The 14,034-nt window shown below is 36.5% G+C and overlaps 1 protein-coding gene across 1 annotated transcript in view; it reads left to right on the plus strand.

Moving 5' to 3' along the window:
• AGBL4 (AGBL carboxypeptidase 4) overlaps window positions 1-14,034 on the plus strand; it is a 1,394,453-nt gene that overhangs the window by 500,876 nt on the left and 879,543 nt on the right. The window lies entirely within an intron of this gene.

Here is a 14,034-nt window from a genome sequence, read left to right on the forward strand (position 1 = left end):
CTTTAAGAACTTAACTTAGGGCTTCCCTGGTGGCGCAATGGTTAAGAGTTCGCCTGCCAATACAGGGGACACGGGTTTGAGCCCTGGTCTGGGAGGATCCCATATAACGCGGAGCAGCTAAGCCCATGCGCCACGGCTGCTGAGCCTGCGCTCTGGAGCCTGTGAGCCACAGCTGCTGAGCCTGCGTGCCACAGCTACTGACGCCCGTGCACCTAGAGCCCGTGCTCCGCAGCAAGAGAAGCCACCATAATGAGAAGCCCGCACACCGCAATGAAGAGTAGCCCCCGCTCACAACAACGAGAAAGCCCATGCACAGCAACGAAGACCCAACGCAGCCAAAAATAAATAAATTAAATAAATAAATTTAAAAAAAAAAAGAACTTAACTTATACTCTATTTAGAAATAATCTGGAAGTCATCACTGATTGCTCTTTTTGTAATCCTACCCTCCATATCCAATCCATCAGTAAGTCAACTGGATCTATCCTCAAAACATATCCTACTTCATCTATTTCTTTCCTTCTTCACTACTACACCCTAATCAAAACCACTGTAATTGTTTACTTGGATTATGGCAATAACTCCCATCTCATCTGCCTACTTTTACAGTAATCTACTGAAAACATAAATCAGATCCTGTCACTCCCCTGCTTAAAACCCTTTAGTGGTTTGCAGTTGTACTCATAATAAATTCCAAACGTCATACTCTGGCTTACACATCTAAGCTTCTGCTTATTCCTCCAACCTCATTTTATACCACTCTGTTCATGCCCACTATGCTCTAGCCACACATATATTTATTCCTCAAATAATGTGTGTTTGTCTCTACTTTAGCTTTTTGTACCAGCTGTTCTCAGTGCCTGGGATACTCTTTCCCTAGAACTTTAGTTATCTAGTTCCGTTATTCAAATTTTACCTTAAAAGTCACCTCTTAAGTGATGAGTTTCAACCACACAATCTAACTACCTAGTACTTTCTACTCTTATTTTACTTATCTGCATAGTACCTGTAACTCTGACATTTTTTTCTTTTTTTGTCTGTTTATTTTGTTTGTATTCCCTTCAACAGAGAATTCCATGAGAACAGGATCCTTCATAGTCTCTTCAATTTATCCCTGCACTTAGCTCAATTTTTGGCACAAGTAAGCATTTGAATAAATTTATTAGATATATGTGTGAATAGATGGATGAATGGAGTTTTTAAGGAGGTTGGGAGAGGTAGTGTGCTGGCTAGAGAAATATGGGGAGTCAAGGAAGGCTAAGTTTTCAATTGGAGAGACATTAGCAAATTTATATATTGATAGTAAAGGGAGAGGTTGAAGTAAAATAAAGACACAGGAGAATAATGTGACTGGCATTGTTCATTTTTGACCAATTTGTCACCTTAACCAACTTGTTTTTGACCTAAATACTCTTGACCTAATTTCGTGTTAACAATTTTACCTCTGTGTTGTTGAAAGCTGGGTAGTTGCATTATCATGACTTGTTTTGTAATTAGAGAAGGCCCTGACACAGTAAAGAAGGGTCTTGCAAGTAACCAGAGGTCCGACTTCCGTGGGTATCTGGCCTCTAATGGTCTGAGGAGGGCAATGATTGGAGAGAGCATATGCCTCTCCCACACCACATAAAGATACATGCATACCCATTTCCACTGTTTTTATCCTCTGGCCCACTATGGTATCTTGGGCAAATGGAAGACAACTAGCCCCAAGAAAGACCCATTTCTCAGTGGGGTGCAAACTTTGACAGCAGCTATTGCATATTGACAGCAGCTATTGCATATGGAGCACCTCCTCTCAAGAGACCTAGAGCATGCCTGTGTTTACTCATTCTCTCATTCATTCAACAACTATTTATTGAAGCCTATCTTGTGTCAGTAGCTGCACAGAAAGAGGAAATGGCTGGGACTTCCTCCTATAAGAAGTAAACTCAACTGTTTAGTTTGCTAACAGTGGAGAGATGGAGAAAGAGAGCAGGAAATGATTTATATGAAAGAATTTGAAATTTTGCAATATAGTGTTATATTCTGCTTTTTTTCACACAATATGTATCTTGAGCATTTTTACGCTTAAATATTCTCAGAGTACATAATACTCAAACATATGAGTGCATCACTTTTTATTTAACATGTTGAGTGTAGTTTTTTTTTTCATTTTTTTGCCATTAAAAATAATGCTGCACAATTTTCACTCTAATTCCCGTGTTTAGAAGAATCTTCTTTTTTTTAGAGTGGCTATCTATGGTGCATTCAGATTATTTTACTTCTCCCACTACTTATCAAATATACACACATGCACATTCATACACACTGAACCCCTACCTTAGTTTCTTTATTTTCTGGTACTTGGAGGTACAGTGTATATTACATGGAAAAGCACATAATTTCCTATTTGCATGGTTCTCTGTTTTTGGTATCTGACGTTTGCCTTAGGAAGTGTGGTGAAAACACATTCCATGATGTTTTGGGCTGCCAATAGACCTCTCCTATCTTCTTTCCATATTACTTTCTGAGAGTTAAGTCTCTGAAAGATAGAGGAGGATAAGTGAAGATTATGATGGGAGGACCATATTCCATCAAAAAGTTGTTCTAGTGCAGCAGAACAGCTGTCTAGTTCTCTGGTCAATGGATAATTTGGTTAATGTAGACTCTGGATCTTCAGGTCTGGATCAGATGGATGAGAACACAGTGTCTTCCTACTTTCTTCCAGTCAAAGGGGTGGGGAGGATGCTCTGTTTCATGAGATTGTGTTTTAGGGAGGGGCACTGATACATAACGTTAGATAGATAGATAGATAGATAGATAGATAAAAAGAAAGGCAGACATTATCTATCTAATAATAATTTAGTATAATTTTAACATCACTTCCAAGATATGTTCCATGCTTCTTCTTTTGTCTGCTCACTTCTTCCTTCTTCCTCCTTTCTTCACTCCCATTCTCCTTGTACTTCTCTCAATTTCATTCAGGCATTCTGTTGTTCTTTCAATAGTTACTGAATACCTGACATGTTCCAGGTGTTAAGCCAATTACTAGGAATATGATTATTTAAAAAAAAGGCCAGTTTTTTCTTCAAGATGATATCTATATCTAAACAATTGCATCACAATATATAAGTGCCCTGACTGGGTAGCCCAGGGTATCATGGGAGCGTGTTAAAGGCCACACTTAACCCAGAACTGGGCACGTAATAAGTGCTTAATTCATATGAATGCATATATCAGTGCAAAGAAATGAAAACAAATGTCTTTTTTTCCCCACAGGAGTTGACTTAGGATCATGCCAAACAGAACCTCTGTAATAGCAAATGTGTCTCTATTGTGGCTTGGCATACAGGGTTAGTTGTGTCTGACATTTTTTTTCTTCTTGTTTCACTCTAGAACAGGGGCCCTATTTGAAAAAACAGGAAAGATTGATGGTTTGGCTTAATTTTTCTTTTAGTATTTGGGAAGTTTCATTCTTTTTGAAGCAAAGCATTAGGCAGAGATACCAGAATGACAATAAATACCTGATTTTCTGTACTGTGCGTTGAGGATCAGCTGGGGATTGAAAAGCAGAGTTTGCAGATATAAACGAAGCTGCTCATGGACTCAGCCCATCCTCCCTGCAGAGGCGAACTTATTGCTGAAAAAAAATGCAATACCTAGTGAATTTTAAGCAATGCTGGAGCAGAGAGAAGGTTAGGCTGACACATAGTAAATTCCTTGCACCAAATATATCTTTGCCATGGAAATTCTCAATTTAAGAAACTTTTAATACGTTTTCAGCTTTTTTTCTTTTTCTTTTCTTTTCTTTCTTTTTTTCTTTTTTTGAGAGGCAAGGTGGGTGTTTGCAACTTATTAAAATGTTAAAATATCAACCACTCTGACGTGCCTGGAATGTGAAACAACAGTGAGGGGGTAGGAACAAGCTGACCTGGTGTTCCTGTATTTCTTAAAGAAACTGCCCACTTTTAAAAAACGATTTTGACCCAGTGGGTAAAGCAGGACTGTTGAATATGAATTTCAGATCGATCTCCTGCCTCTGACAGTTACTGCATGAGCTCCAATCACATTAGCGACTCTTCAGCTTGAGCCAGAATTTACAGCATAAATTCAACATTTTTCAAATCTTAATCAACCCAGAGGTCATTCTCCTCAAAGTGCAGTTTTGCTACTGCCACTAGAAAATCAATGGAGAAGGGTTGATACTTTCCTGCTGCCACAGCACCAGAAACAAAATGAAATGCTCCAGAAAGGTCTGCTCCATTTTCACTTGTAGCTCTTAGATAATTTTTTTGTTTTAATGCCAGTGGCACTTTTGATCCTCAATGTCTAGGTCCTACCCAGGGGAAATAGTCCAGTCAACAGTAGCAAAATCAGATTAAAAAAAGGGAGAAACTTTGGTCTTATTCCTCTTTATCTTGAAAAATCTACTATTTCCACTGTCTATGGAATAAAGTTCCACTTCTTTGGCTTGGCAGTTAGAGCCCTTCACATAACACCTAGTCAGCTTAGCACGTGCCTGGCACAGAGGAGTGTTCAACAAATATTTTTTGAATAGTTGAATAGTGAATTTGACCTTGGTGCATCCACAAGAAACTTCTCCCTATATAACAATGCATCCTCAAGCCTTCAGGTCTTCATTCACACAAAGCTCTATGTACTTCATGACCTTTTAATTCTATATCAAATATTTTTGTTCCTTTGAGACCTGGCTCAGAGGTCACCTCTGTGAACCTTCTCTGTCCCTGCCCCAAGTCAAACAGCGCTACTAGTTTCTTCCTCTGTGATCCCACTGCACAGTTCCATACCTGTGTAATAGCCCTTGATAGTGTTTTCAAAATAGGTATGGGTGGATGTGACTCTGATTGAATGTGAATTCTATCAGAGGTAAGACCTTGTCTCGCTCATCTAGCATTGAGGGTGTCAAAACATATCAGTTGAACTAAATCAACATTCTCTATAATCTAAATTTTTTGAGATATAAAAGCACAAGATTGGGAATGAGAAGAGATATTTTTCACCCAAGTGTGCAATCTTGGTCCAGCTCCTCTGGACCTCAATTTCATAATTGGGTGACACAATTAGCCTAACTGTTCAATAAAATTCAGTCTTACTTTAGCATTATTATTACTGTTGTTAATTGTTGTTATTGTTGTATTTGTTATTTTACTCTTGCTATTAATACTACTAGTAGTACCACTACTATTACTTTAACAACTATTACTACTTCAGTTAACTGTGCCAGTTCCATTCATTGAGTTACTACTGTGTGTCAGGCTCCGTAATAAGAAATTAACTTCCATTATTGCATTTAATCTTGAAAACAACCACATGAGTTAGATATTATTAGCTTCATTTCACAGAGTTGAGAATGGATGCTCACAGACTAAGAAACTTGTCTGAAGTCACACAGCTAGAATGTGTCAGATCTAGAGTTTAAACCCAGTATTTTGATTTCCAGTTCCTTAAAAGATGAACTTTTTATTTGTTATACCAATTACTTTGAACCCAAGAAAAGTATGTATTTTACTAGAAATATATAATTGGTTTATAATTTTAAAATAATATATCCTCATGAAAGATGGACTCTTCCAAAGTAAACAAAGAGCAGTCAATCACTCATAATTCTACTACCCAGAGAGATCCCATATTAACATGCCTGTGAATTTCCTTCACATATTTTCTTTACATATGTGTATGTATGTGTGTATACACAGTTGGCAACTACATATTAGTTGAGATGTAAAATTGGCATGGTAACAAAGCTAGTATGTGGAGGCTTTAACTCATTTGCCATTGCCTGGCCTGAGCTTCATGTACATTAGTATTAGTAGTTCAGCTATTCAGGAACTGCTCCTACCAAAGATACGTTTGAGGCGTTGGACTTTGACTCGTATCAGCAATTTGTCTCCTCCAGGTGTCAGAGTGAGGTAACTTTAACTCAATGGAGATATTCCATTCCTTGAAGGATGGCATAAAAATCATTGAGAGAAGAAATTAATTTCAGGAGCTGACTGAATTTTCCCTATTGGGGGAAAAACGCCACTCCTAGAACTTGGTGAAAGCCCAATCCTTGAAAAAGATCCAGATTTTGAGATTAACTAGATTACAGTCCAGTATCTATTAATTCTTTACTCTGGAGCCTGAGACACATATTATTTTAGAAACTATAGAGTCTAAGAAGAAACCTGAGTCTGAAAAGATTGAAGTCATTTGTTGTAATTCACATGCCTAAGAGAGAATGGGACTAAAACTTAATAGGACAGAGGAGTAAGCATTATTGTTGATTTAGTATCTACTTTGGCCACACACTGTATTAGGTCCTTGCTATACATTTTGTTGCTTTACACTCCCATTGACTCTCTGAGATGAAGGTGTTATCTCCTTTATAGATATGAGAAAACTGTGATAAAATGATCTGCTCAGGTTGCAAACATCTAGTAAGTGGCAGTGCCAGGATTTGAATCTCTGTCTATTTGACTCCAAAGTCTGTATTTTTTAGCAATACCACACTTCTGAGGCTTTCTGACTCACAGAACAGAGCTCTTGCTAATAGAATCCTTTGCTATCATTTCCTAGACTAGCTGTTGTGCCAGTCAGGGTACCATGTGAGGAGCAGACTCATTATGAGTGTGAAGGGAATAGGAGTTCATTAAAGAAATTAGACATTGCGTAACTGTGGGAGGATCCGGGAAGTGACCAGGAAGTTGGAAGATCAGAGAAGGATCACCAGTCCATTAATCTAAGAAGCAAAGCGTCAAAATGAGACAGCACAGTAGGTAATCATGAAGAGATATTTGGAAACTGTGGCCTCTGTAACTACTGATTCTGTGGGTCTGCACCTGAAAATCTGGTGTTGGGTCTCAGTTCTCCAGTCAGCAGAGATAAGGGAAAGAGCTGAAATTAGAGCCGCCGGGGAGGGGAAGGACTAGCTGGAACCCCCAAGGTATCTCTGTGTCTGATGCCAAAGTAAAGATCTGCAGAGACAAATGGCTGTTACTTTATTTTCACCTTCTAAATCACGTGCAAGTTCCTCTGTTAACCAACTTTAACCCATAACCATACAGGAAAAGTCATTCTGAGAAACATAGTTCCCTGCTTAGCTATATCTTCCACAGCTGCCATTTGGACAGTTCTGGAGCGTATTATGCTCCAGAGGAAAGGATGTCGAACCAGCTATCCCAAAGCCAAATATCTAGAGCAGCACTGTTTAATAGGACTTGCTGCAATGATGGGAATGTTCTGTATCTGTGATGTACCTCATGCCTCTTTATTTTCCACTCTCTATGAATTCCTTTAAGGGTAGAGACTGTTATATTCCTAAGGGTTAAGTAAAGGATCTAGCATATGCCTATGGAATAAATGAATGGTCACAGTCACTGTCATAGGCAATAAGCTATCAAGGTACTTGCTAGTAGAACAAAAGGCAGAACAGAAAGGCAGCGTTATAGAATAATACCATTTTAGGGTTGGGATGGGCAGCTTAGAGGCTATGGTAGAAAGAATATAGGCTTTGGAGTTCTAATCCTAGTTCTGCTACCAAGCTCTGCTTGGTTATGTATCTCGGGCAAGTTATTGGACCTTTCTAAGCTTCATTTTCCTTATCTGTAAGAAAGGAAAGGATATACCTATTTCAGAGTTGTGAGAAGTAATGAAAGTATGTAAAGCACCTGGCACAGGGCCTGGCAAATATAATTTTCAATACATATAGTTTCTTTCTTAGAGATTTTTTAGTATGTTTCCCTCATTATTAGTGAACCACCATTTTTAGGATGCATTGCAAATAAAATGTTATTCTGACTATAACTGGTCATTCTCTGGTGCCAAGATCACAGGACCATCTGAGACCTTCATTTAAAGAAGATTTTATAGATTTAACAGCATATTGGACAGATCCTCTGGGACCTCAGAGCCTTTCTGAGAATTACAAGGTTAGATGGTAATCGAATTATTTTTGCTGCATCAACATAGCTGTCCATGGTGACAGTTGCTACTCTGTGTGTGCCTCTGACCACTTCCATCTGTAGAATCATCATTTTGTTTCATTTCACAAACCATTTAGAAATGAATTGGATTTACCAGAGCACAGGGCTGAAAATATATTTAACTGGATCCATAGAAACAGACTTCAGAAGAATAGCCTGGCATGGAATTTTGTTGGTTATTCAGGGGACGACCCTCTTTCTTCTTGCCCAGTCTGCTGCCTGCACTTCTACAATTATCAGAATCCTCAATTGGATTATACTTTTATGTAAGTCAAGCTAGCGAAGTATTAAAAAATACATAATTCATTTTTACCCAGAAATTTTAGCCGTGACTTCTACTGTAGTAACTAATCTGATTTCCTGGCCATATGAAACCTTAAAAGGGTCTTCCAAGGGCATGGAACCACTGAGTTTCTCCTTTTCCCTCACTGTTTGTCAGTTCTATATACAGGAGCTCAGATTTCCTCTCAAGTCAGGATGTTTGTGGTGACATTTATAAATAAGTCCAACTTTAAATATTTTACTGACCTCTCAGCAATATTGGTAATAAGTAGTGTCAGGAAACCAGCTTAGCTCAAGGCATGAGAAAGGGCTTAAGAGAACAGACAGTATTTGACTAGAAATCAAGAAACTGGAATTTGAATTCTAGCTCCACTATTTATCTGCTGAATTACTTGACTTCCTTAGCTTCCTCATCTGTAAAATAAGAATAATAGAATTTATTTTCAGGATTGTGGTGGGTCTGAAATGAGGTAATATGCAACTAGGTAGATTTGGGGCCTATTTCCTCTTTTCCTTTGTTAACTCCCTGTTTGCCCTCAGTCGAATCACACATACTTTTGGAGCCTCTAGCCCCCACTTACACATAGAATCTTTCAAAAGATGGGGAATTCCCTGGTGGCACAGTGGTTAAGAATCTGCCTGCCAATGCAGGAGACACGGGTTCGAGCCCTGGTCCTGGAAGATCCCACATGCCATGGAGCAACTAAGCCCATGAGTCACAACTACTGAGCCCAAGTGCCACAACTACTGAAGCCCATGCACCTAGAGCCTGTGCTCCACAACAAGAAAAGCCACCGCACACCACAATGAAGAGTAGCCCTTGGTCACCGCAACTAGAGAAAGCCCGTGCGCAGCAACGAAGACCCAACGCAACCAAAAATAAATAAATTTATTTTTAAAAAAAAAAGATGGCAAATAATCTCTAAATTCTCTCTGGGCTAAGAAGTCTGTGATAATCATTCTCTCTTCATTCTTAGCTGAGGAAAGAAGCTAATAGCACTACAAATCTCTTCCTACAAGAGGTTCTAGATGTCTCTAAGTTGGGCCTTCAACCAATTCCAGTGCCCTTGTTTTAACTTCTAAGTCATCTCTTCTTTCCTAATATTTTTTCACATTTAAACTATGATCTCATTGTTTTTTTCCACTAAACATTTTTTTAAATAACATGATTTAATCTCAAATGATCTTTCTGAAACATTTGATGTATTCATATTCCGTGTCCAAGAAACCTGGATCTCAATTCTTAGAGGAACCTCAGCTATCATTCTATATAACTTTCTCATTCCCTGGCCATAATCCCTTCTGCATTTCTACTGACAGAGGTCGTTCAACTTCTGTTTGAATGCTTCTAGTGATGGGACATTCACTGGTGGGGCACTGTATCTTTGCACCATTCCTTATTACTTGTACCGGATTACTCCACAGAGCTTGAAGTTTGGTGGTACAATTTATAGCAAGGGACCATTACTACTTCAGATATTATGTACTAGCAAATGACCCACAAACCTGCTGATTTGTGGAAATGTTTTGACATTCACTTATCCTGACTCATACTTATGGGCTATTGTAACATATTTAATCAAGAATTAAGATCCACTTTTGTCTGCAGGATCTATTACTTACCTTATTACTTAAGGTCTTGGACAAGACTGTTCACATCCCTACTCCTCATCTGTAAAATGGGTATAAGAATAATCATTCTGCCTTCCTCCAGATTTTTGAAAGCATGAACTTAAGGTAACATAACTAATAGGCTTTATAAAGTACTATAGCAGGGGTCAGCAAACTATGGCCTATGGATTGGCAGCCTGTTTTTGTAAATAAAATTTTATGGTAACATAGCCATGCCCATTCATTATTATGTCTTTGGCTGCTTTCATACTACTTTGTCTGAGTTAAATATTTGCAACAGAAATGGTGTGGCCTACAGGCCTAAAATATTTACTATTTAGCCCTTTATGAAAAAGTTTGCTGACATCTGTGCTATACAAATATGTGTTTATTATTAGAATTACTAGAAGGATTATTTTAGGAAAAGGAATAAGATGATAATATTGAAGTATATTAATAGAAAGACATCTAGTAAACTCACTGGCAAACATTAACTGAGCACCTGACAATGTCAAGCACTGTCTTATGTATTTTACCTGCATTTTCTTGCTTAATCTTTACAGCAACACTATGTGTTTGTTATCTTATTACCTCCATGTTACAAGTGGACTGACTCTCAATAACTTAACCAAGGATATACTGGCAGAGAGCCAAGATTTAAATTTAGATATCTATTCCAATATCTGTGTTCTTTTTGTGATGCCACCTAGCCTCTCATAGTTACGAGTCATAACTTTAAGTATTGTAATTCTTATCTGTTGGAGCCTTATGGAAAGCATTAAGGATCTGAAAAGTTGTAAATGATCATGTTAATAATGGATACAAAATCTAGCATGCATTGTAAATACATCACAATTAGAAAGGAGTTCAAATATATCAGTAGGATTAGTGCTTTGAAAACATATAGAAGCAGATAATAGCAAAAACTAACAGACTGATGAAGATTGAATAGTAAGGATTACTGAATCTTTGAATGTTTTGACATCACCACCACAATTTTGTCAGCGCACACCAACCTTTTTCAGTTTAGGTATCTATTAGTTCAGTACTTAAAATCTCAATGGAGTCACACATGGTGAAAAGATAGGATGAAAGGAGTCTGTAAGCTGACAGGTTGATTGTTCCTCCCGTCTACGGTTTTTGAAATCTGAAAATCTTCTAACATTAACTGTAAAATAGTCGAAATGTTAATAAAGTAAGTTGGGCTACTTCATTAAGTGAGGCATAAAGGAAATGATTCATTAAGAGCTTCTTTTAGAAAGAGCATGAAGGTTATCAGCTAAGAAAAAAAAAAAGAAAAGAAAAAGGTAACAGAACATATATTCCTCTCTTCGCATGAAATGCTAATATCACACTTGTCATCCATGTATAATCCATGTATAATATAAAATTTACATTAAAAGAAAACTTAAAGATCCTTCTATTTAACCCCCTTAATTTAGAGATTAAAAAAACTGAGGTTCAGGAAAGTTTAGTTATTTGCCTAAGGTCAGACAGCTAATATTTGTCAGAAATGGAACTGAAAAACTGATTTCTTTCTCATTCATTTATTAGTACATTCATTCATTCATTAAAAAGATTTAATTCAGTCATTCATCTAACATTTATTGAGGCCTTGCTGTACAATATCCACAATATTAGATGTCATAATATGTGTGTTGTTTCATTTAATTCTCATGAGGTTAGGTATTACTACCTTCATTTTATAGCTGATAAAACAGATTAAGAGAGATTAAAAACATTGCTCAAGGTCTCGCAGCTTAGACATGAATTAACTAGCTAAAGAGAATATGGAACCAATTTGAAGCTTCCTTGTACAATTCCAAAGTCAGGCATAATAGGGAATCCTGTACTGTTGGTGGGAATGTAAATCGGTGCAGCCACTATGGAGAAGAGTATGGAGGTTCCTTAAAAAACTAAAAATAGGGTTACCATATGATCCAGTAATCCCACTTGAGGGCAGATATCCGGAAAAGACCAAAGACAGGCAAAACAGAGCTAAGCAAGCCTCTGTTCCAACTCTGAAATGACAATTGACTCGGTCAGACTTTCAACCTGAGTTGGTAGAGAACTTACTATTTGAAGTCACTAGCCAGAGCCTGAAGAGATGATATTCTGAATTATCAAGTGAAAAGAGATGTATGTTTTATTTTATTTTACATCTTATTTTCCAAAAATAAATTTTAAAAAAACAATCAATTAAAAAAAAAACTTAAACACTAATCCAGCTGAAACACAATTAATTCCATTTTTGCCTGTTTCCTTCCAATATTCTCTTTATGTATACGTATTTTAAATGGCTGCAGTCATAGAATTGCAAGATTATATATTGCTTTTTATTAGTTAACATCAGAATATCATATAATCTTCCCATGTCAACTCATATTCCATTCCAGGCATAATCTTTGCAATTACAGTTTTAATAATCAGACTATTCAATTGCATAATCATACCATAATTTACCTTATTCTCTTTGTCAAACATTTATTTTTTAAACATAGTTAGTGAACATAGTTTAGCATTTAGGGTTATTTAGTGTTTTTTAGCTTCTGTTTTATCATTTATTTAAGAAATAATGTGGGAAGTAGTTTAAGACCATTGATTTGAAGTGTGAATATCATTTTTGCTCTTATATACTTCTGTATTAATATCAAAAGGGTTTGTAGAAATTTACAGTGCCTACATGAGTAAAAAAGGAGTCAGTTTATCATGTTGGGGTCTATTATGTTTTTGGCAGATTTTGCTAATGTAGTAAATGACTAGATGCTTTAGATACCTGGCATATATGTAACAAAGTGATGTTTTGTAATCTAAATGCAAAGATTTGACTATCATTTTTGCCTCAATAGAGCGTTACCCCCCGTTTGGGTTAGCATATTAATCGCAAAGCTTAGGGCACAGAATATCAAAAATTTTAGATGCCCTGCTGTGAGTGATGATGACAAAAAGAAAGCAATTTCAAACCTAAGATTTTCTGCAATATTTATGTCTTCTCTTAGTTTCTTTCATATTAAGACTAAAAATAACTTCACTTAGAAAATTGTGCAAAGGATATAAATAAATTTGATTAAAGACTCCTTCAAATGTTGATATATCTTTTTAATATGTAACCTTCTTTAATATTGTAACCAATAATTAAAATAAATCTACATCAAAAAAACAATAAAGAAGCTATGAAAATTTTCATTAAATACAGTTTTAATGCATTCATTTTATTTCATTTATGACTTTTATATAGGCATGTATTTTGGAATAAATAATAGGAACCCTTTTTGATATATCTTAGAGAGTTTGGAACTTCTTTGGGATGAAAAAGATTTTAGTAATTCTTTCAATAAATCTGCATTACTTAATGTCTTTTTTTCTTTTTATTGTGGTAAGAATCACACTGTGTAAAATTTACCATCTTCACCAATTTTAAATATGTAGTACAGTAGTGTTAACTATATGCACATTTTTGTGCAACAGCCCTCTAGAACTTTTTCATTTTACAAAAAACTAAAACTTTATATCCATTGATCAAAAACTTCCCTTTTCCCACTTCCTCACCCCTGAGAACAAACATTCTACTTACTGTCTCTAAGAGTTTGACTACTTTGGATACCTCATACAAGTAGAATTATGCAGTGTATGTCTTTCTGTGACTGGATTATTTTACTTAGCATAATAACCTCAAGGTTCATCCATTTGTACCATATGACAGGATTCTCTTTATTTTTAATACTGAATAATATTCCATTGTGTGTATACACCACATTTTCTTTATCCATTCATCTGTCAATGGACATTTAGGTCACTTCCCCCTCTTGGCTCTTGTGAATAATGCTGCAGTGAACATAGGTGTGCAAATATCTTTTCAAGATCCCATTTTCAATTCTATTGGTTATATACCCAGAATTGAGATTGCTGTATTATATAGTAACTCTATTTTTAATTTTTTGAGCAACCTCCATACTGTTTTCCATAGAGGCTGCACCATTTTATATTCCCACCAACAGTGCACAAGGGTTCCAATTTCTCCATGTCCTTTTCAACACCTGCTGTTTTCCTTCTTTCCTTTTTTTTTTTTTAATAGTAGCCATTCTGATGTGTGTGAGGTAATATCTCATTGTGGTTTTGATTTGCATTTCCCTGATAATTAGTGAAATTGAGTATCTTTAATATGCTTATTGGCCAT

Source organism: Orcinus orca, chromosome 1 (assembly GCF_937001465.1).
Source record: "Orcinus orca chromosome 1, mOrcOrc1.1, whole genome shotgun sequence".
NCBI lineage: Eukaryota > Metazoa > Chordata > Mammalia > Artiodactyla > Delphinidae > Orcinus > Orcinus orca.